Source organism: Leguminivora glycinivorella, chromosome 20, assembly GCF_023078275.1.
Source record: "Leguminivora glycinivorella isolate SPB_JAAS2020 chromosome 20, LegGlyc_1.1, whole genome shotgun sequence".
In the NCBI taxonomy this organism is placed as follows: domain Eukaryota; kingdom Metazoa; phylum Arthropoda; class Insecta; order Lepidoptera; family Tortricidae; genus Leguminivora; species Leguminivora glycinivorella.
This window is the reverse complement of record NC_062990.1, coordinates 11,984,751-12,010,612: the sequence shown is the minus strand read 5'-3', so window position 1 is coordinate 12,010,612 and position 25,862 is coordinate 11,984,751. Positions and strand designations below refer to the sequence as shown.

The window sequence follows — 25,862 nt, the reverse complement described above, 5'->3', positions numbered from 1 at the left end:
GCACTTGTATCGTAATGTACTATTTTAAAGCACATAAAATTCGAATAAAATACACTGCTGGCCCCGTAGCCGAATGGCATTTCTCCGACGCCAAACGAAAGCGATACGCCGCTGGCTCTGTCGCGCCAATACGCAAGCGCGATAGAGATAGATATCTACTAGCGCTTCGTTTCGTGAGCGTTTCGTGAGCGATTGTGCCATTCGGCTAGCCACCCTGACACGCTCACTGCTCAGTTCAGTCTGCGCCCAACGCTCATAGACAGTGGATCTACGTTCGATAGTCCGGCGCACCGTGCTCTCGTAAGCGTAAGCAGCTAGATAGTTCTGAGAAGTGCTGTATAGGTACTGCGACGTCTGCGACTAAACAAATCTTGATCCTGTTGGTGGCAAACAGGCATACGGTCCGCCTGATTTTTACACATGCAATTTTATCCAAGAAATTTTACTTGAAATCTGATGAGAGTTTGAATTATTATTATATTTCGGGACCAGGGGACCGATTTTTGAGTCTCACGCGTTCGAATTCAGAAAATTGTCACTGAAAATACTAAGCAATTCACTGTTTTCAACCGGTATTTTAGTGACAAATCCCATATGTGAGATTCAAAAACCGGCCCCCAGGATGAGGTTCTGGTTTTCATGGTGGAGTCAGGATATGGTCAACAAAACTGCTATTTTACTCATAATAACTCCACTATGTTTGGGCTTATTACATTTGGGCTGATGAGCAGCGTCGATCTCGATGATGTCCAAGGTCACATGATCGAGTCAGGAAATGAATAACAGAACTGCTATTCTACTTATCGTAACTCGACCATGTTTGATCTCATTAGCCGGGCCAATAACACATGTAATTTTATGCACACAGCTCAGCTCTTTGAAACTGTTTATTTTAAGTTACTTACAATTAGTAGGTACCATATAATAATAATATATTCTTATCTCTTGTAAACTTTACAAAAAAGTTAACACATGAAACCAAAAGAATTGTTACTAGCAATTAAATTCAAAGATCATTCTTGCCTGTGTGTTGCGTTACCGGTGGCTCGCGTACCGAGCACCAACGCCATCTATCAATGGCTATTTCACGAAATTGATGAACGCTCTAAGGAATAAGGGCTCTTAGTGTAGTGGTTATGCCAGTCGACACTAGATGGCAGCATTAAAAACACTGGGTTACACTGTATGACATTTTTTCATTTCAACATTAAGTAAATAGCATTCGTTATAAGTAAATAGTATACGTTAATTCGTCGCTCAGTTTTGCCGTGAAGGACGGACAAATAAATAGACACACACACACTTTCCCGTTTATAATATTAGTATGGATTAAAATAAACATTAAGTTAATAAAAACAAAATGCAGTATTATTGTGTGCTACGTAAAACTTTCCTTGTTAGTATAAAACCCGGAGTTCTTAAAAAAAATAAGAAAGTAGAATCTTAGAGAAAGAAATAAGCAGGTAAACAAAATCAAATAATCCATACTGATTAAACTGGAAAGTGTGTGTGTGTCTGTTTGTTTGTCCGTCTTTCAAGAGAAGCCGCGGGCAAAAGCTAGTAGAACATAAAAGAAAAAAAGTAAATAAAAATGCAAAAAGATTGCGTGAGCCGAGATTCGAACTCACGACACTCATGGCGCAAACGATTCCACCTAGAAGTCAAACCCGCTAGACCATTTGCACATTGTGAAAGACGGCGAATCTTGTGATTCTAATCACCAAAATGCTAGTGCCGAAGTTTCGCGCGATGGATACGCGATGACCTTGAGCCATCGCCGTCGCATCGCGTCGCATCGCGTCGCGTCGCGTCGCGTCGCCCGTCGCTCACGCAAGACGGAGCGTAATTCAAGATGACGAGCATATTTTGCCAAATGTAACCTTTAGAGAGACGACATTACGAACCAGACCACGTGTCTTCATGGATGAAACTATCTATATTACGGGTCCAGACGTCTCACTATCTGGAGCAGTCCCTGCGTCACTTAGCGGCAATAGTTGAGTAATTACACGAAGGCGGCTATTAGCGATTCCATCCACGTACTACACACAGCACGCGACAAACAAAGGCACCGGGCGATCTTGTGCCAGTTTGTCTGCCAACAGACGTCATTCTCATCGCCACAACCAGCTGATGATGGAACTAGATGTATTGAATATCTATGCTTTGTTAGAGATCTTGTATCAAACTCAACATAATAACTACGTTTGGTTCAAGATCTGTGGAACAAAACAGCCTTATAGTCTTGTGTATGTACTTTGAGCATACACGGGACTATGTTTGATTGTTTACCTTAAAATAGGCGTCAAATACATTTGTATTTGACGCCTGCTAGTAGGCGGAAGAGAACGTGGAGATGAGTTTTATCCAGATTGGTCCTTGCGCTCGATTACTCTGTCCATATTGACATTTGATCAACTCTGCATCGGATACACAAATTGTCGAAACTGAATGCACAATGACGTGCCGGTCCATGTATTAAACATGACCTTTAGAACGTAAAAGGTTAATGAAAAATTCTTTCATTCACCGTTCCAAACATTAAGCTTTTGTTGCCGGTATAATAAGTTGTTGTTGTAATGTACACGATAAAAAGGGTTAAAATTTTGTTCGAAAAATATGGCTTAAGTGACTTTTACAATAGATATCTTGTATCCCTTTTCATTGCTCTAGACTATAATATAGTCTGGTAATGCACAAACCGCAGCCCAGTGTACCGGTTGAAAAACGTGCCCGCATACTTCGTAATTGGCCAAAAACTAATTAGGTACATGTACGTACGTAGATTTGCTTGTAATAAGCGGTCTGCGGTGGGGCGTGCCTCCAATTACGCCGCTTTTGGAGTTCTGATCACAAAGCTTGAGACTTGGCATTTCGAAGTAGGAGTGGAATTGTAATTAGTGTTGCGAGTTTTCTGAAAAACCTTTAGTCTAACAAGTCTTATGAATTTGTCTAGTCTGGTTACATACAGTTACAAGAACAAGACAAAAAACAGTCGCGCGAGAATTAGTTTGTAACCGATGTTATGGCTTTATTTCGCGTCTTTGGTAAGAGGAGGAGGAGATGACAAAGGCTTGTCATCGACACTTACGTGGACACATTCATTAACTACGTGCGTTCTGAGTTATTTCCTTTTTCAAATATCTTTTTTTTTATATAAATGGGCTTACTCTTGGCCACAGACTAGCCAAAGGCAAAGACGTGGCCTATGATGGAGTGAGCTCGCCCAGAAGATGCCTGTTCACTCTTGATTTGAAGGTTACCGGGTTATATAAGCTCGGAAATATAGCCGCCGGCAAGGAATTCCACTCCTTGGCAGTGCGCATAAGAAAAGAAGAAAGCGCTTCGTGCGGATTCGTGGAATATCTACCAAGTAAGGATGGAGACCGGCCGTGCGTCTAAGAGTCCGATGGTAGAATGGGGACGGTGGAATAAGCTCGTGTAGCTCTTGAGCACACTCCCCGAAGTACAACCTGACTTGACTTAAATCCAGAAGCCTACATTCAAGTCACTTTGAAAGTAACTAGCTTTAACCATTTTTCAGTAAGGTCGTCGCAGAAAGATCGAGTACCGGGCGCAAATATTAAATATTTAACACGGCCAGTTGACCATGCTAAGGCTGCCCGACAACCTCAGGCGAGGACGGCGGTAGGTAGAAGCATGCTTAATTACCCATTATGTTTGCAATAAGTTAAGTGCTTACAATTTATTTGTAGCTGTTGCATTGATGTGCCGCACTTGCAAATAGACAAACTCTAATAGTATCATTAGCATCAGTCTTATTCCAGTTATTACAAACGGGCTATCGCTTTGTTAAGGAACCTACAGATTACCAATTTGACGGGACAGTCAATCGCAAAAGTTTACAGTGGCGAATAATGACAGAGTGATATCGTCTATCTCTAGGGTATCTTTACTTAAAACATAAATCTGCAATCGACGGAAGTCGTGTGTGTATGTGTATATGTTGTGTACTTTTATATCGTTGCATGTTTAAGTACATTGTTCATGAAAACATTGATGTATTAGAATTTGTGCTGTAAATTGAGATTTAATAGAGTAGAAGTAGCGTAAATCATATAACCAAACGTTTTTATTAAATTAATTTAGCGTTTTAAGTGTTGAAACATGCGTGATTGCTAGTCATTATCTACCAAATCGTGATATCTAAAATTATATTTGCCGATAATATTTTGTCAGACACGTTTGAAATCTTGATAAGAAACGAAAATGTGCAAATAAAGATTATTATTAATATTAATACCTATTAAATAAGAAGTGGCTATCTGAAAAGTGACGCATGTTGGATGCTAAGAAATCTTAAAAATGCTTCACCTACACCTACTTAGCCTAAAGTTAAGCTACTATTTAATTACTTTACAAGTAATGTGCTGACAAGAAAGGGAGCGATATGATATATGAGGCTACAATCGTTTTTTTTTTCATCGAACACCGAAGTTTGCCTCTTGAGGTGAGTGTACCTACTTCCATTGTACATACTGCTACCTGTTTACATTGGAGCAAACTTATGAATTTCGCTTCTCGCAGTAGGCCTCCCGTTTCATTGCAAACGATCCCCGCCTTAACAACAGCAGGTGACATCACCTGTCCTTATCGTTATCACTTATCAGCTATCGGCTCTTTCACGCTCGCCGCGATACACTTACATTTCGACACCTTGTGTTTGAAATTATACCAAAAAATAATACAATTTACAAATATTTGATTATATTAGCAAGGTTTTTTGAATACTACGTTGAAGTAAACAAGCACACGGCCTACCTGAAGGTAAACACACAACGCATCCTATATACTTTCATATTATATTATACATACATACATACTATCACGCCTGTATCCCATAAAGGGGTAGGCAGAGCACATGAAACTACTAAAGCTTCAGGGCCACTCTTGGCAAATAAGGGGTTAAAAGAAAACGAAACTGTGGCATTGCAGTGACAGGTTGCCAGCCTCTCGCCTACACCACAATTTAACCCATATCCCATAGTCGCCTTCTACGAGACCCACGGGAAGAAAGGGGGTGGTGAAATTCTTAACCCGTCACCACACAGGCTTATTTAAAAGGACAATAACAGACACAGCTGATCTTGACAGTGTAGGTGATCTACCCTCCCCTAGAGTTTTGTGTGTGTTCATATTTGATTATATTAGGTTTTTATGGTAGTAAGTAGTAAAGGTTTCCTTTTAAGAAATTTGAATGCTTCTACATGTTGAGATGAGCGATAAACTTTATTAACGAATTACATTAAAAGTTTCAACGTCTTCCAGTTGCCTTAATATGCCCATTCAGCACTGTATAAGGTCATCATTAAAATGCAATATCAAAATGCAGTAGCAAAAACTGAATAACCAAGGTAAAGGCCGCAAAGAGAACGGAAAACGTGCAAAATGCAATAAAAAATGTAATTCTAATTACCTCGCATCATTACTAAATCATCGCGATTTAGAAATCGTAACCGATTCTAAGGAAAACGAATAAAGGAAGAAAATCATTTTAAACAAGCTACGATAGAAGCGTGACTAGTATTTGCCAATAAACTTATTTCATCCGAAATGTTCAAATAAAACGCGAACGCAAACAACGATTCGGTCTACAATCTACAATGTTTTTGGCACAGAATATGTGGAGAATCAACATTTTGTGTGTAAATATTAACCTATCTCGGCATGATTAGATAATTATGATCATACAAGTATTACCAAACCGTAGTACTCCCACACTTTCCTATTGCGCAAGCATAGAAAGCCGTGACAGCTTTTACAGTCATATGGGTGTTATGCAGCTCATTATAATGTTAATCTTAAGCTTTGCACTTGTAGACAATCATGTGAAAGTGGATGGAGACAATGATATCTTATGGCAAGTGTTAACAAGTAAAAACCAGGTTATTGATTTACTTGTAGCACTGACAAAACTTGGTTGCGATATCGCTGAACATAAATTATATTACACTGTCAATCTACCTTAACAGAGCTGTAACTTATAGCTTAGTATTTAAATAACAAAATAGTGGTATCGACTAACAGGTAATCGATATTGCAGAGGCAGAAACCGATTCGAATGTTGGCGAGGCAGGACGACAGACGGGAGAACAATACCGAATAGGCAACGCAAGTGAACCTGAATTCAACCTTGACAGTATAAAATGCTAGCCGAATGGTACGACACAAGTTATGAACCTAAGCGATCGTTTAAATCAATTAGACGTATAAACATGTGAATGATACTGAATAGATTAGCAGCAACATTGACCTTCGATAGGCAAAGGTTGTATAGTTATGAACAACTAGTCCAACTAGACTACACGTTGTAAATAACAGTCTACTGCAGGAATAGCAAATACGATTAGATAGATTGAATGACTTGTCTAATTATCAGCAAACGTCTGATTAAATAACGATTTTGATGGATTTTCGCTCTATAATGCCTTCGTCAGGAATACGAGTAATATCACCGACATATGCAAAAAAATTAAGAAAGTTTTACAAACACCATATCCAAAGTTGAAAAATATGTCGATTTTTCAGTTTTTGGCTTTAGTTGGCCAAACAGCGATAAGTTCCAAACTTGCGCCGACCAACAGCCGCCAAACCAGCTCAATTGTACTGTTGCAACGCCGGATATCAAGGTCCAGTTGCCGCGGTTTCACCCGGCCGAAAAGCCTTCCTTTAAACCCGATCGAGCGAGACAACAGCCTCCGAAACAAACGAAATGTCCCCAAAAACTTGCGAAACTTTAACAATGGACTGAATTCGGCTAGACTTTACATCCGTCCAAGTTTGGGAAGTGTGTCAACACGCCTTCTGTCCACACGTTGAAGCTTTAGTTTTCACAAGTATAAAACAATCCTCGTTTTACCGATACAGGTAAAGCTTTCCTCGCTTCTTAGCACAGTCACTGCGTATCCGAAGTTATTAACCGGAGCACCGAAGCGCGACACAACGGTATATGGCAGGTGCTTGGAGCACACACGACACTGGGCACTGATCCCGTCACTGCACTATCACCAGCACTTGTGCACCATCACTGCACTGAGGTTAAGTTGGTAAGTTAGTGGAACGGAGAGCAGCAACACGTCCGCGTGGCACGACGGTTGGGGGAAGACTGGCGAGGCGCTGCGCTCGCGCCGCTCCGCCGGTTATCAGCTTGGAGGTACAAAGGGGGGTGTTGGATAGAAAAGACGCACGTGACGTCGGAGATAAGAGGCTGAAATTCACGATTATTACTTTAATTGGCAGTTTAAAGTGAAGTTTAAAGTAAAAAAAACTTGAAATCAAACACTATTGTGAATTAAAGACAATACATGTCGAAATAAAACAATTGGCAACAACACTGAAAGACAAGAAAAGATGATGGCTCGCGTAAGATTGAACGTTATGTTATTGAACTGTAATGAATTGTTATGCCGGTACCACAATTGACGACAAGACGACCTTGTTAAAAATATCGTAATTCCAGCCGACATCTACAAAATTTCACAAACAATAAATTCTAGCCACCTAAATTACAATTACAGGCGCTTTGGTGTAACCATTTCGCAGGAAATATAGAACAATGACTGTTACTTCAATTAATGTTCAGTTGTGGACACACAACTCATAAAATTAGTACTAGTAGCACAAGGGGCTTAATGCCAAAACCGCCGAAACGTAAATTTATTCCACGCTGTATTCATTGAGCAGAAAACGGTGTCATGTAATAAACTCATTTCAGATGTAAATTGTTTTAAATGTGAAACTTTCAGATGAATACTAATCTAATGGGATATTGAATAAACTGAGCATCCGTATTTAGGATACAATACAATTTAACGTTGACGATGTGAAAGTCTCCGCTGGATAGTGGATATACGATAACTCTCCACAAAAGGATGACAACGACTAATAAAACCAGATGCTCACATGTTTCTTTCAATTGGTAAATCAGCGTATTTGTCACATGTCACATCGTCGTAATCTTTGATATCTAACTACTTAAGTATTTCGTTGTCCACAGTAATTTTGTTGTCTTCCAATTGCATCCAAAGCTATACAGGGAAAATCTAAATTTGCTATCAAGGTATCTTTCTGTGTCGCTCTAATGAGGGATCATCCACATATTACGTCACACCAAATTTCAGGTTTTTGGACCCCTCCCCTCCCCCCCTATGTCACGCTTTTTTGTATCCCTTTAACAGGGATTGTCACATTTAGTATGACCCCCCCCTCCCCCTTACACTGTGACGTAATATATGGATGACGCCTGAAGCCTCTTGCTGGAGTGAAAGAATAATCCCCGCAACACAAATTTCGATTTTCGCGATTATAGCTCATAACCTAATATTATATTTATTTTCATAAATCACACTTACAGACGTAATAGAGAAAACCTCAACGTTAGTTACAGGCGTAAATCAACACTGAATCGCACTGATGGCTCGATAAAATCGCGTTATACGTCAGCAGTAGCCGTCCACAGCCACAATCAAAGTCTCGGGTCGGAAAATCGTATTTTTGTTCGGATTCCATAGACTTACTACTTTTTCGTTTTGTAGGAGAGTACAGTTGGTCGTGAGTCATCAGAGGCTGCGGCCGCGCGTAAAAACTCGTCATACTTCGAGCTACACGATTAATACTTAAGGCCAGTGGATAGAAAGTCTTATGAGAACTAGAGAACAAAACTTGTTAAGATGTTTTGTGTTGCAATGACCGTAGTTACCTTTTACAGCCGATCTTGTTTTCGCTTCATAATCGCGTCAGTTAAAATCACAATGTTTGACATGTCGGTATTATAATGGATCACAAATATCTAGTCTACCAATACCTATGTCAATATAATTTGGACCGATCTTTGAATAAATAAGTTACTTCGCCCTACAAGGCGTTAAATTTTTGAAGAACATGTAATTGAATCAATTACCTAAACCTACCGAACCTTAAATTTGAACAGCCTTATCGTAACACTGACATCAAACATAAACTCCTAACTGCCAGACAGAGTGAAAGTCTATTATTCCTAAGTCTATATAATTAAATCTGACATTTTGAATTCTGCAAAAAACTTGCATAAAATTACAAGGATCAAGAGTTCCTGGTACAAATTAACCCGGATTATATGATAAAGAAAAATCAAAATTAGCTTCTAACTTATAGAGCTCACATTCCTCCAGTGTCATAATGAGTTACTACCGTCTTGCAGTTTGTAAAAAAGTCAGTTTATAGCACAGGTGAGTTCTCCCGTCAGGTGTCCGTCGGTTTTTCAACACGCGTTATGTAGATTGTATGAACCCATGCGTTATGACCGGGGTAGCGGTGCGTTAACAAAGGCCCATTACATGCTTTAACTGCAGTTTCTCTTTATGGAATAAATTGTGGTTTTCCATCACTTAAGGGTTCTTATGCTTAAACGCAATGAAGTCGTTTTCATAGAAGCTAAACTATTTGTCAGACATATTTTGAATATTGAAAATAACGGTTCAACTCATGTTTATTGTATCGTTATTGGCGACATGTTTCAAATCTTACGGAGATGCTTCTTCAGGTTGAGTGTATGAATATGAGGTTATTCGGGAGTTTTCAATATTTAGGGTCGTTTTCATTTAAAATTCCAACAGAAATTCTAATAACAAATGAAGCATAAGTGATAAGGTCCCTTCTTTAATGGAAAGTCATAGTTATATAAAGACAGGAACGATGAACTTCACCTATTAAGTCGAGTTTTATAATAGCTTCCTTTGCGTAGAATGCTCGTTTGTTTTGCGAGTTTGAGCGCGTCGCGTCCTGATTTAATTGCACTGAATATAAAGTTTAAAGATATTTCCGTCTTGTTTGCTAGGTCTGTCTAACTTTCTCCGTGTCTCAGCATATAAACCTGCTTCAAAATAGTTCCTAGAATAACTAGAAACATGTTATAAAGTATAAAGTTTAAAAATACGGTATAAAGTTTGTACTTTATAAAGTCGACAAGCAGTAGAATTTTATTTATATGAACAGCAAACAGAAATAAATAGCAGGAGAGGATGTTTCAAATACAGAATAACGTCATTTCTATTAACAAAATCCGCGTAAGTAGCCAAATGCACAAACTCTTACGACCATATCGTTATCGTACCTGGCCATCTCTATCGCTCTTCTGTATAGGCGCGACAGAGCCAAACTGCGTTTCGTTCGGCATCTGGTATCAACGATTGTCATTTCGGCTAGGCCAGCAGTTCTGGTTCTCACTAAACAATTATCGCTAAAACATACCTAAGAATAGGAAATAGGACAAATAATGCTGGCCAGAAATGTGTCAGTGTACGAAAATGAACGGATCGTGTACAATTAGCGGGGCTAATAACCCGACTACCCTGTGCAATTAGTTCCCATTTGCGGGCGCTCTAACACTGAGCTACACGACTTCGAACATCGACCTGCCTTTGAGAATTATCGGCGGGAAACACATTGAGCCGTACGTTATTGAAGTAAAACTCGCCTCTTCCTATTTTTATTTCCACATTACGAAGGTTCACTTCTTGAAGCGGAGGGACTCCACGCACTTTTTTATGAAGAAAGCGCGATTTCTCATAAATATCAAGCGGCTCGATGCTGATGTTCCCATCACCCTTAGTGTTCCATATCATTTGTAATTGAACAGACTCTGATCTATACTTCTGTAGTAAAACAAAGGAGCACGTACATTATCCATGCTTTTCTTTATATTGTATAACTTACTGCTATTGTTCACTAATAAGGTAATACATATATCTTTATAATCTGTGCTGTAACCCCTTTGTAACGTTTATTGTGTAATTAAGCCATTGTCCTAATCTGACTGTTGTTGTTAATTTTAAATTTAGTTATTCCGTATTTAGTTAGTCTTTAATGATATATTAAGTGATGGCAACTGTTTTGGTTCATAAATTATGTATTTTTTCTACTCCCGTACTGTTATTTGTGAGTTACAAGGTCGTGCATAGAACTTTAAAACCCTACATAAAAGATGTCAGGACAAGTCTATCTAGTCTATACCCTGAAAACATTTAGTAGCAGTAGCACGATATAGCTGTTACAGTTCAGTAAATACATTGCTACCAACTTAACAAACCAATTCGCAGAGTCGAGACTCCTTCGTTTTCTGCTGCGTTCATTGGCGACGCGTCGAATCGCATTCAAATGTATGAGAACTCGATTCAACTCGGCTCGATTCGTCTTAGTGGCCAGGCTTCAAAGAACCATACTATAGACAGTTTTATTTTCATGTTTGCACTCAAACTGCATATTCAAAATGGTAGGCGGTCCACCTAAATAACTAAGATGACTGAAAGTAGGTATTTGTTGAATTTATAATTTTCTTTCAAAATAAGTGCTTGGTCGTAGAAAAAGTATTGTATGCAACGGTGTTTAACTGAGTCAAAAAATGCTCGTGGCGTCTTTATTAACAATTTTCGGCTTCGCCTCAAATTGTTACCCACGCCACTCACCTTTTTTGACCTCTTTTAACCACCAGTTGCATAAAATACTATACTCTAGTTATGAGAAACATGTACCGTTTGTGCCCAAATAAACATTAAAACATTACACATACACATTAATGCGACTTTCATTGCGATTTTTGCGATTTTAAACAAATATCCCAAAATACCAAATCTAATGGACATGCAAAACTTGGGTTCCAATTCCATTAAGGCAAGTGCCCGTAGGCTACCAGCCATGTTATCTGCATCCGATGCCAATTCGAGCATTATAGCCCTGATGGCCATGCGGGCTTGCCAGACTATATTCGTTAGTACTAGCTCTACTGGAAGCTCGTTCCTAATTTAATTTGACCCAGATTGACAGATTGTATTTTGTTTAGTGTTTGGTGAAACCATGAATGGCATACCGAGGAAGACCAGTTTCCATTAGATCGATAACATTGAACTGATAATGGCACTGATGGCACCTAAAATCGGGATAATATCACATAAGGAGATCAATATTATTTAGAGCTATCCAGTGTCCAGGAGACAAATAGCAAACTTGAGTTAAACTATAGTGTAAGTTACACCAAGGTAACTAAGTAACAGAATTAAGGTAAACATAGGTGGATATAATAGTAGGCTAAACTTTCTATATATATGTCAGAATATTCACTAACATAAATAAAGGGACATATACGGTTTTAATCACCTGCCCTTATACTGGTCTACAAAATTCTGCATAAGCAATATCAACCTTCAGCCTTCGCCTACGACTCAGCCAAATGGCACGAGTTGGCATGAAATGGCTGGCTCTGAACCCGTTTCATGCCAAGGTAATGTTAGTTATTGAAGGCAATTCGCCGAATGATCGATAATCCTGAATATTTCAGGCCGATGGGCAATCAAGGGTTCGTCATTGACCATTGATTCGTTCCGTAACTATTCAATTTTCCTCTAATCAATCTTCCTTTAATGTAATTATAGTATAGGTACAATAATTGAGAGCTTAATTATATGGAAATTTCTATCTATCCGTTTTCCCGGTTCCTTCCTCTAATACTCGTAATAATAACTTCAAGAACAGGTATCGTGTTCTTGTAACTAATGATCCTAATTATAATCTTACAAATGCGATAATAAATCCGCGTGCCTGCTTATCTGTTCTCTCTTCAAGCTTTAAGGGTTTCCCCAAACCTATCGAACCGGAAAATCGCAGGTTAGTATGAAGACGCTTACGCGTCGGAAAGCCGATCGCAGCGTACGCATGTTCATACTAGCGAGCGATTTTTGGTCGGCCGATTCCGCGTCGATATGCTGGGGAGGCCCAGTCTAAGTTCAAATTTGGTATGATGATATTTTATCAGCCATCATTAACGGACGCGGACGGCGTGTGGAAGCCTGTTGAAATAATCTGTAATTATGCAAACCGTACAGCTCATACTTGCGGTCAGCAATCGTGGCTACGCGTCACAGCTGAGGCGCACTATTGCAACGCGTCGCAACCGCAAAGAGCGTATTAAATGCATTAGATCACGCGCGTTTGCATTCAAAAATTCAAAATGGTGACAGAGCTCCCGATGCAGCGTCAGTTCCTAACTAAGTTCACCCACTTCTGGCTGATTTAGACGGTACGAGATCGCATGCGAATCATCAATGCGGCATTTGATCGGTTGGCTGAATGGAACGTATCCTTATCCATCTATGTATCTTCTATAATCGCTTGTGACGTCGAGCGCCATTTGAAATACTCTAAATAAGTCTTACGCTAAATATTCAAGAACACAACACTACAAGTTTAAATACAGTGTACTATGATTGACAGCAAAGCCTAAAGCCCATAAATCCATAACGTCAAAGTCGAGCTTAATATCGGCTTACGACTGAAGCTTTTAGTGGCGCCGCGGCGAATTTCAATCCACTTCGCCGGCTTACCCTAATTGGTGCTAGGTTTTAGCTTTGTTCAGTCACAAAATAAATAATATTACAAGTACTACCTTACAGAGACACATCCTACAAAACTGACGTATACCTTAACACTACTTCAGAGTTAAATCGTGTTGCCCCTTGTCCCTTTCGCCTATTTAGGGTTCTGATAATTAATTCTCTTATTGCAATTATATTCTGTGCGCTACGCAAAGAGGCGTCAAGCAAGTGCCAACCCCAACAATAGCTACATGGCAATACTGGATTGCCGAACCGAACGGTTGACCATTGGTTTAGTCCTGAAGCGATTTACGTTTGTCGTTGTTCAATTTTTTCTTCTTACTGTGTTTTGTTTCCTTGATAAAGGATAAGGAAATGTCCTTGTGTCATATTTCGTGTCAGCTGATTTAGATGAAGGTACAAAGGCAATTTGACCTGCGTAAAGGACAGGACACTATTTTTCCTGAAAACTTTCCCTTAGGGGGTTCAAATTGGAAGAAAAGTTTCGTATTTTTTGTTAGGAATATGTTTGATGAGTTGGACAGTGAATAAATTATGTATCTACTTCGTGACGTTCTTTGTAACAAATATATTAATAAACTACCAGTACTAACACCCACACAGGTGAGTGATCTGTATGTTAATAAATATAGGTATGTATTCAGTACTAGCTTTTACCCGCGGCTTCGCTCGCGTTAAATTCAAAAATTGCGTAATGCTCCATACACCCTACCACCCTCCATTTTAGGGAAGTGGGGGTGGGGGCCTAGAAAAAGACAAAAAAGAAGCCTATGTTTCTCCTTCTCCATCCTTTCAACTATCTCCGCTCCACTTTGAAAGACGGACAAACAGACTCACATACTTTCCCATTTATAATATTAGTATGGATAAATATAATGTCACGAACTTCACGTCGAATCGCGAGTTTTTTTTTTAGCAAAAATACCAGATAAAAAGCCTTGCTTTCCCTAATTGCATTGGCTCTGATCCCCGGTTGGTAAAAAACTTACCTTAAACGGGAGTGCTCACTGCTCAACTGCTCACTTTGCCAAAAGTGTGATTTAACTGAATGTATCGCTGAGCTTGCCAAATTCTCGGCTTTAAACAAACAAAACTGTTTACTTACTCGAAATTTGGAAAAATTTACACGACAAAAAAACATAATGTAAATAAGGCTCGTTTACTATGATAAAGATTATTCGTAACGTACGATCACTCTAGCTTATTTATTAAAGACTAAGATAATTTATTTTTCTACTAGGCATAATCAATGCGCTTAATATGTATAGATGATACACAATGCCTCTCACGCTTTAAATTTACTGCAATTCTACTAATATAACTCAACGTATACAAAAAGCAGACACGTATTGTATATTTCAAACGCTATTAACATATAAAGCTCTTAGAACTAAGCCGTAAATTCTCAATAATGAATAAATCTACACTCCTACGCTGCAATTAACAGTCAAGGCTCTACATAATGAGATTACTATACAAATCCATCTTTACAGTACTAGATATAAGAGCTATTAAGAACACAAGGCCAATCATGAATATCGAAGTTCGCTGTTAGCGAGAACCCTTCTCTTTTACTCAAATTTAGGCGTAATTAGAATGACAGAGAAAGAAGTCGGAACTTCGGTGTTCATGGTAACCCTCTGATACTTTCCGTGATGATAAGTTCCAATCAACATAAGAAGCTATTCCTTTCGATTCCAAGTCGTAGTTCATCGAACTTGTAGCATCGCAAAAAGTGAACGACACCCGACCCGACAATAGTCGATAATCGTTTAATGGGGGCATCGCGAAGCATTTTCTTTCGCCCGCCAAAGGGGCTTATGCACAGTCACCGTCAGAAATATCTGAGCGGCCAAGACTCTCACAAGTATTTGAACACGTCTGTAGTCAAGTATGTGTTCAGATATTTTGAGCACCTCGACAGTGTAGATATATCTGACGGCGACGGTAGTAAGATACTCGTGTAAGAGTGATTTGTGTAGCGTATTTATAGAATGACGCGTCGTTTGGTGAAACTACAATAGTAAATTGTCATTAGCAGGTGTTATTTGCAGCTATCTTCCGGATGGGAGTTGAGCTACGTTCTGAAGTGTTTATTGTTCGGTGTGTTATTAAGATTCCTTTGTCTCGATCTGAAGTAAAGGACATCATCAAAAATAAAACCATGGGATTTTCTTTTTGATAAAATTTTATATCAGAATGAAGTCACAGTGCTGTCATCTTCGTCAGATATGTAGAAGAACACCTGTTGAATAACGAAACGTTTTCAACGAAACAACAGAAGTCCTTTGATCTACATTTGGATATGTAAATTATATCTAAACTAGCTTTTTTCCCGCGGCTTCGCCCGCGTACTAATCTAACCTTGTTTTCTCATTCAAACTTTGGACCCCCATTTCACCTCCTGAATTTTGAAAAATCCTCTCAGAGTGCCTCCTCTACACCTTATTATAAGGAACCTATGTGCCAAACTTGGAATCTCTAGGACCAGCGGTTTCGGCTGTGCGTTGATATGTCAGTCAGTCAGTCAGTTTCTTATTTTATATATTTAGATAATGTAATCATGAGCCCTGCGCACGCTAAATATTGAGTGCCTACCAGGATAGATGTGTTCCATTGCTCTGAAAATTCCTTCATTAAAGCCACTTTGCTTGTATTAGGTATGTTATGCTACTTAGAATAATTGTATAATCTCTCTCGCTATACCGCAATCCTGTAAAGGAGCATACATTGCTAGCTCTTAATAAAATAAGGTTAACATTTCCAACTAGGTTAACCCATATGTGCCCAACACATATATTTTTTCCCTATTTTTTGAGATGACAACCTCATTCTCCTACTTACTTTAATGAGTAGTAGTAGTAGCGTGTTTTCAGCAGTGGGTCGAAAACGACCCTATGGGCATATATGGGTTAAGATTTGCTATCGCATTAGGTAACTAGGTAACTGTAACGATAGGTGTATCGTTGTTGAAAATAAAATAAATCTTTCCTCTTGCCTTGCATTTTTTCTGTAAATATTAACCCCCTTTGTGCGTTTTCACATTATCCGATCCGATATCGGAAGTAGGAAAGATTTCAAAGGAAAAAATCTAAGATGGCGGCGTAAATATATGGGATATCGGTCCGACATCCGATATCGGATAGGATAATGTGAAAACGCACTTATTCATAAACGTTCACTAAAGTTATCAAGCCGATAAAGTTCGTTTGTCCGGAAAGGTCGTAGCAGAAAGGGACAAACGAACTTTTCCGGATTGATAACTTAGTAAACGTTTATGAATAAGGGGGTAAGTCCATCCAACATCATTTTAATTCTTTTCATATTGGCTTCCAAATTACAATTGCTACACGCGTCCACATACTTTTACAGGTACTGAACAAATAGGTCCTAAAACTCACTCTTTGTATTTAAAAACGTTTTTGCCCAAAATAGCATACCTCTAATTAAATATACCGAGTAATTATAACAAGGTCTGACGCCCACAAATTTCACACACGGATGTGCTGTCATTTGATTGTGTTAGGTGCGAATATAACACAACGTGTTATGTTACAGTTTCACAATACGCGTCAGTTCATTGTAATTATTGTTGGCAATATCCAAAGGTATTGCTTTTGACGACCGGTCTGGCCTAGCGCGTAGTGACCCTGCCTGCTAAGCCGCGGTCCCGGGTTCGAGTCCCGGTAAGGGCATTTATATGTGTGATGGGCACATATATTTGTTCCTGAGTCATGGATGTTTTCTATGTATATAAGTATGTATTTATCTATGTATATAAGTAAGTATATCGTCAACTAGCACCCATAGTTCAAGCTTTGCTTAGTTTGGAGCTCGGTTGATCTGTGTAAGGTGTCCCTCAATTTTTTTTTAATTAATTCAGCCTTAATCCTCATATATTACATTTATCACCTCCTTTGCTCCCGTTGTGGGTTGTGGGATGTCGTTTCAATGTGGTGGGCTAACTACTTTACCACTGCAATATCACAACTCTTTCAGACTATAAGTAGCACTGAAACTTGAGCAGTTCGTGCGCTCTGCCTACCCCCTTTAGTGACGTTAGTTTACGTACGTATGTGTGTGTGTACTATGTACATATTACGTAATAACAAAAAAGCCTGTAGCTGATTTGTTTTATGTCCACTTGACGAAGCCTGCGCTGCTGATCACGAACTATTTTTGTTGGTATGGTTTTTGGGTTTAATATGACTTTGACTTTTTTTATTGTATTTTTTTTAACTCTGAATAAAAGTTTTATTTTTACGTAATTAGTTGAATATTTTAGCCGAAAGACATTTCCAAGAAAAGTTTCGAATATTTTAACCCTGAAAAAAACTCGTGTTAGAATAATTAACAGTATTTACCGCTTCCTTTATCTACAACAAAGGTTTTAAACAACCCTAAACCAAACCAACAATAATAGTAAATGTACGCAGTAATGCATCATGCATCTTACTGCAAATCTTCAAAGAAATAATTTAATTAGGTACCAATTAATTATTAATTACAATTAACTTCTTCTTCCACAAACAGAAGCTGGTGTACGCGTAGCGCCATCTAACGGCGAGTAGTGAGACTAGCTCGCCGAGCAAGGCGCCATCGCCGCTTGAACCAAGCATTTAGTTGCAACGTGAACTTGTTATAAATATAAGAAATATAAATTATTTTACGTGTCTAAATCACTCGTAGGATATAATTAACACCATTTAAAATATAGTCTACAAAAAGGAAAAGTATTAAATTTATAGTTATGCTATCTGCCCATAGATGGCGTTAGCAGTCTCTTGACTCCCATACCATTTGTTACGTTAATAAATCAAAACATTCAAACTTCATGCATTTTCGAAATATGAATTGAGCATGTAATATTTATTTACACAATGCAATATAGACATATTATAAATCACGTGTCTGTCAAAAGTCGTAAGACTTGTAAGTCAACAAGTAGCATTAATTTGCATCAGAAGTAAATTAAGTAAATAAAGCTACATGTCTTTATCTATTATCTACAAGGCGTCATCCATATATTACGTCACAGTGTAAGGGGGAGGGGGGGGTCATACTAAATGTGACAATCCCTGTTAAAGGGATACAAAAAAGCGTGACATAGGAGGGGGGGAGGGGTCCAAAAACCTGAAATTTGGTGTGACGTAATATGTGGATGATCCCCAATTACAAGCTTAAAAATGATAATTATAATTAGATAGGTATACGTGTTACGTTTAAGACAGTGAATTATCAGTTAACCATTGATAAAAATAATTATAAAACCGTTTTTAATGTTATAGTCTATAATTGTGTCTGCAGGTAATGTAATAAAAGACGTTTATAAGGAAACTAGCTTTTGCCCGCGGCTTTGCTCGCGTTAGAAAGAGAAAAAGTAGCCTATGTTACTCTCCATCCCTTCAACGATCTCTACTTAAAAAATCACATCAATTCGTCGCTCTGTTTTGCCGTGAAAGACGAACAAACAAACAGACAACCACACTTTCCCATTTATAATATTAGTATGGATAGATTCAACAAATAAAAGTAGTTTAAAGGTTTCAACAAGAGTATCCAGTGTAAGCACTGGAAATATAAAATCAATTGAGGATTAATTTTAAGTAACTAGATTCAAAACCACGGATTTATTCATATCCCTGTCCTAAAACTGAAAAAGATGGGTCAAAAAAAACTAAGTTTTGACTATAAATTCTGTTAGAGTATTAACATAATATCGACAAGTTGTTAATTACAAATAAACTAGTCGGCAGGACAAGAAAAACTGTAAAGTTTACCTTCACTTATCGCTATCGGTATCGACATGATACACAACACATACATAACGTGTAGACACAGCGTATCTTATGACATTTCCACTGCACTCAAGTACCCATACTGCATCGAAACATCGTCACATTCACGTTATCAGACGAGAAGCTAATTCACTAAACATGAAAACTATTGAAAATAGACGCGGAAAAATGATCGGACATTTGATGCGACAAGGCCACTTTTTTATTACTATTCTGGAGGGGCGGATTGGACGTAAGAGAGGTTGAGGAAAGCCCAAACGCAGCTACATCAACCAAGTAAAAGAAAAAGTAGGGGCCGTGTCGTATCAAAGAGTCAAAGAGCTGACACATTATAGAAAAAGCTGGAAAATACTCCACCGACAAGAGATTAACTCATAAGTTTATGATGATGATGATGATTTCGGTGTCATGATGAGCTCATGTTCATCACCAGCGTAGAATTATAATTGACTTTAAGACTGACTGGTAAAGAGTATGTTTCTGCAGATCAATGACATAACAGGGTGATAAGCACATTGCCTATTTCTTATTAAATTTGGCTGTGAAAGACATGATTCACATGACAGATATAAATAATGATATTCCACCGTACCTTTCTTCCTCGTGTAAGGATTTGGACGTTTCACGATCACGACATACCAAGCACCATAAGCATGAATGGGTTTTGTGAAAACATTGTGATGCGACATTGATCGTTATGGACATCACAGACAACACAGGACATATACAGTTTATTAGTAAAAACACTTTATGACAGATAAATGCATTTTTGAAAATTGAAATAATAGGATTTTTTTGTGGTTTTGAAATAAAAAGTATATTTAGAAAGTATGTCAAATAAATAAATTTTACGTTTTAAAAATTAAATCATCAAGATGTCGTCCGTGGCGGTTGCGGCACTCTTCCAGCCTTGCTTGTAAATTTTGAAAGACTTTCGTCAGAAGTTGCGGAGATATTGCTTGGATTTCTTGGCGAATGTTCTCCTTTAATTCTGTTGCCGGATTATTTGAGTACACTTTACTTTTCAAGTAACCCCAGAAAAAAAAGTCAGCTGGAGTTAAGTCAGGGCTCCTGGGAGGCCAAGCAATATCACCCCGAATCCGAACTCAAGTCGAAAACGCCGACGAACAGACACATAAGATCGATTGTTTTCATAAAAAGCTTGAATGCAAAACGCTCGCTGTTCTCCCGTGTAAGACACCATTTTGAATAAAAATTTTCTTTTTTTTCTTTTTAATGACACCATTATTATATGCCAATGTTTTGTAATTTTGACAAAGGAGGTCGAGACAAAAGTGAATTTATCACTGGCCCACCCTGTACAATGCACAATAAGATGAGTTGACAAGTACTGAAACGTAAAAAATAAGTACCTCAGCTTAGAATAAGTATGTAAAATATTTTAATGTTACGAATATCAATTCTGCAAATAATTGTATTTAAAATGTATTATGAATAAATATATGAATATGAATATGTAGTTTTAGACCTTGGGGGCCGATTTTTGAGTTCGAATTCAGAAAATTGTCACTGAAAATAATAGGCAATTCACCGTTTTCAACCGGTGTTTTAGTGAAAGTGAGATTCAAAAATCGGCCCCCGTCACTCATATGTAAAAATGAAAAGTTAAGTAAATGATATATGCGTGTAACAACTTAAATGAAAAAGCTTATGATTATGAAAAGTAAAAATGGTGGAATCGTGTTAGGGAGTAGTGTTTACAATGATGTGTTGACGGGAATCACATATATGTACATGTAAATACATAGAAATAAATATAAAATCACAAGATATTAGAGTAGGGAAAATGGCTTTATAAGTTAAAATCATTTTCCGTTACGTTTACGTCTAAAAATCTATGGTACAGGCTCTTAAGATTACTAAGGACTACGTTTCTCTGGAGACACTAATATTTTCAAACCAAAAGATCATATTCCTTGTCTTTCGCGTCCATTACAACTATAAATAACTGTAGATGGGAGAATAGACTTCCGACCGTAATAAACCAAAGCCACAGCGATGTAATACCAATATGTCAGGATCAAAAGTGACACTTCTTTGACTAAAAATGTATCTTTTCGTATCCGCTGTGGAATCCTTGGAATACACTTGTGAGCAGTCACTTCCCTTGCCGGCCGAATAATCAGTTTAGCGTCTAGTGACACAATAAAAGGAATCCGAGCCCTGACGTCATTATATCCACGCTTAAATTGATAAGGCAGAGTGCACTCTCGGTGCTATCTGTGGATTACGTTTCGTATTTCACTCTGATTATGACCTTTAGTTTTGCAATATTTCACTTAGATACTGATACTGGTTAGACTAGTAAAGTGGCTAGAACCCGTTGACAATTGTCGTAATCGTTTACGCTTTGTAGCATCTTTCTCTAACGCTTTTCCATATGACAGACAACTCTGCCGAGCTACCGACTTGCTAATCATTTACGTATTATGAAGGAATAATAAGCACAACTTAATAATCATCCTCCTTGCGTTATCCCTGCATGTGCCACGGCTCTTGGAAGTCTAGGGTCCGCTTGCATAACTTATCCCAAGATTCGGCGTAAGCAGTCTTTACGAAAGCGACGACCAGCCACTAGACCTTATTTTGATTAGTCCGGTTAACTCACGATATTTTTTCTCCACCATAGACCTTCAGAAGTATCCGTTACGTTAATCTGTACGGAATTTTATACAGCCACAGTTGCGCAAACACGATGTGATATGAAATAAAAATGTGATATGAAAATCTAGATGGAATTAATTTTAGCAACGTACTTGCATTCTTACATGTTGGATGGAAGAATTTCAATATCACTTGATATTTGGCGTGCGGTTACCGCGCATCGGATGAAATATGTGGTAGTGACATGCATGGCTCGCGTGGTTACATACATATTTCTAAACTGCGTACCTACGCTGCAAGTCCCCATTCATCTTGCTTGCTACACATAGTAGTAGGATAGACATAAATCTCCTTTCTTATGTACCTATAGTTTATAAGAAATGGATCGTGCTGTATATTTTTATAGAAAACCTATAAAAATATACAGCACCGATCCATTATTTTCAATTTAAATTATAATTTTGGGTTACTATTCCTATTAAAAATGGTTTTCGTGTACATTTGTATGCGATGTTAGGTTTTTTTCCTAAGAGCATTTTTTGTTCACGGAAACGCAATGAGGAGGCACACTGACATTTTATTCCGCCAGGCATGTCACTGTCATTCATATGTGAGAGAGAAAAAAATAAAACCGCCTTCAAAAAAAGCGTGTTACAAAACACGGAGAAACTCAAAAGCCAAAAATAATAAACCTTCGAATTCAGATTTCTTATCGGATTGCAATAATCTAAACATCCAAATTATAAACAAATCAATTATTTTTGTAGTCGGTACCAGACCTGTTCGTCGCCTTGCTATTTCCTGTTTGCCCCACCCAAACATACGCAGGCTGGCCCCGACTCCAAAAATAATTGATTTGTTTATAATTTGGATGTTTAGATTATTGCAATCCGATAAGAAATCTGAATTCGAAGGTTTATTATTTTTGGTTTTTTGTTTCTCCGTGTTTTGTAACACGCTTTTTTTGAAGGCGGTTTTATTTTTTGTTAAAAAGTTAATTTATTTGTTGATTTTTAGTGGTTCCTAGTGATATTATATGTATCAGTCCGAATATATGTACAGTAGTGAAAAAATTATCCTTTAACTCCTAACCGTTGAGGAGTTGACCTTCCATCATCAGCTCAGCCACATAAAATTATTACCATCAGGCGTAAATACGGGTGTACCTTTGAAAAATACACTAAGAACATTACATGTGCCTATAACATTTGAAGAGTTCCCTCGATTTCTCCAAGATCCCATCATCTATCTATCTTCTTGCTCTCACGTATGAAATTCTTTATCTGTGCAATGCAAGTGCAAAGGACTAATAGGGTGGCGCCATCTGTCATAACCTTTGAGTGTGTCTCCTCATTGACGGAAACTTAACAAAGTTGTCTTCCTTACACTTTATACGAAAGAAACAAATGCTATTATTATTAATGTTATTTTCGCCACTCCTGTATTAAGACACAGTTCTTGCCTATTTGCATCTAAATATAAAACTATAAATATAAATCTTAGAAGACACCAGTCATCACGTTTTCAGCCAGAAAAAAATAAACCGGTCCTAATCAAAGAGGACTGTGGCATTTTACTTTTCACGAGTCCACTTTCTAGTGGATCGTGGACAATAAAAACTGGCTGGACAGAACAAATGGCCTGACACGTTATTAGTCTAATAAGATACATTTGAATCGGTTTCCGGTAATCATTTCGACGGTATCGATCAATTTTAGATGTAATAAAGCGCGTTCAATTATGTAGATTACTATCGCTATTGCTATCGCTATCGCTATCGCTATTGCTATCGCTATCCCTATCGCTATCCCTATCGCTATTCCTATCGCTATCCCTATCGCTATCCCTATCGCTATCCCTATCGCTATCCCTATCGCTATCCCTATCGCTATCCCTATCCCTGTCCCTATCCCTATCCTTATCCCTTATCAAGATGTTTAATGATATAACACTAAGTTCTCGCGCTTTGTACACATATTTAAAGTCACATACAGGTCAAACGCGATTAATTAATATTATTTTTACCTTTTTTCCCAACGTTTCGGCCAGGTTGCACTGGCCGTGGTCGCGGAAGACTGACGTCCCAGCAAAATGTCACCGGAGATGTAAACAACACAAAACTACCCGATATTAATTTATATAAATGTTCGGGGTAGACAAATTTTTAGTTAATGTTTATTTCCCACCACGTTTATTTTAAAGGTAAAAATAATGTTAATTAATCGCGTTCGACCTGTACGTATGTGACTTTAAATATATGTTTAATGATTTCTTATCAAGTGCTAAAATATAAAGTTTAATGGTTTTATCTTTTAAAATTAAGAAATCCCATACAAACTTTCAACCTCTTTTTCAACCCCTTCATCTAGGGCTTGCAATATCGGACGATTTTCAATTCCGGAACTGGTTTTCGAGATTGGACTTCAATTCCGGAATTCCGGAACTAGTTCCGGAATTGAACAATTTTTTTTGGTTTGGTTTTCTGGTGGGTTTTTGATGAAATAATACAATTTTAAATTGAAATTTATTATTAATCGACGTTTAAGACAATAACTCCGTACCTGAAAGGCATATAACACTGAAATTTTCATTTTAGTAATTTTACAGGAAAGCCCATTTTGTGTCAAAATCGGTCTTGCAAGTTATTTCGAACTACAGTTAACGATACAAACGACGTTTTAGTGCCAGTTTTCTGGTAGTGGTCAACGTTAAAGTTATTTTTTTTATCGATTGACCATCGAAATAATATAAAAGTAATAATTTACAAGAATGGCATAACGTCTTGTTCACATAACTGTAATAAAAGAAATATTGAATTACCTTTATCAGACTCGAGTAGGGACAAAAGATATCCAAGCTAGCCCAAAAAGACAGATTTTATGATTTATTCCTAGGTACATGTACACCTTAATTTTTTGTAAAAAAAAATCATTCTTTTCATATTCATTATTTTCCATACATTTGCTTCTCCAATCCTTTGATTTTGTGGTAAGTGGTAATAGACTTAGATAGAGTTTAGTAAAATATGGACACGTCTTTGTGAAAAGTGTATAAAGTAACTACTACGTTATGCTTGTGAATGAATGTAATACCAAATACTACGATTGGCGTCTGAACAGACTTTATGCCTAAAATATTCAGTGCTATGATTTCTCATAGCACTGAATATTTTAGGCAAGAAGTAAAATTTAGATTATTACTGAAATTTAAGTTCGATCTAATAAATTGAGCATAAATAACGCTAATAAAATAATAATGTACCTAATGTTATTTATTTATATTTAATTGTCCTTCAGTATAGATAGCATAACACTCAACTCGCGGCTAGTAATTTTAAATTATCACAAAACACAACTTTCTACAGCAAATATTTACTTTAAACTGATTATATATTTCACTTATTAGCTAAAACAATTGAGAGCAAAACCAGAAAGTGACAATGGTATAATATTAGCGGGTTAAACTACACTATCTCGCTCTAACTAGCCCTGGATGCAACCTTTTGGTCATAAAATAGGCACTACCTGAATCCGAGCAGTGTCTAACTTATGAATTTACATATCTTTTATAGACGCGGTGGTAGTTTTGTAAAATAACCAGGCTGATATTACACGTTTTCGTCCAAAAATATATCTTTTTTTAATTCCGGAATTTTCGAGATTATGTGTTTCAATTCCGGAACTGTAATATCGGAAAAATTGTCCGAAATTCCGGAATTGCGAGATTCCGGAATTCCGGAATGCAAGCCCTACATTATAATCAATTATAATGTCTTGGTAAGAAATGTTACAATATAGTTACATTACAATACAAGTGCGTAAAAAAGGAAGTTCGAAACGAGTGGTGATAATTTAAAACACGACCGAAGGCGAAGGGAGTGTTTTAAATCGACACGAGTCACGATTTTACTTTTCGCACGTGTATCGTACGACGTTTTTTAATACAGATGGCCCTCCGAAGTTTCGACATAACATATAATGAACCACTTCTCGCACTAGTGCGTAAAAAGATCACCATCTGTACTGAAAATCTGTATATGCGTACTCGTAGTGTC

The 25,862-nt window shown here is 37.7% G+C and overlaps 1 protein-coding gene across 12 annotated transcripts in view; it reads right to left on the bottom strand.

The window, feature by feature from the left end:
- The window catches only part of LOC125237050 (MAP/microtubule affinity-regulating kinase 3-like), a 296,828-nt gene that overhangs the window by 131,175 nt on the left and 139,791 nt on the right, over positions 1-25,862 (bottom strand). For 8 of the 12 annotated variants that reach the window (XM_048143982.1, XM_048143987.1, XM_048143990.1 and 5 more), the window contains exon 1: positions 6,881-7,119. The exons of 3 other annotated variants lie outside the window; for them this stretch is intronic. The gene's annotated coding sequence lies outside the window, so the exon portion shown is untranslated. Of the gene's footprint in view, positions 1-6,789; positions 7,120-25,862 lie in introns of those variants that run through there. One more of the 12 variants, XM_048143983.1, reaches the window with a different exon arrangement.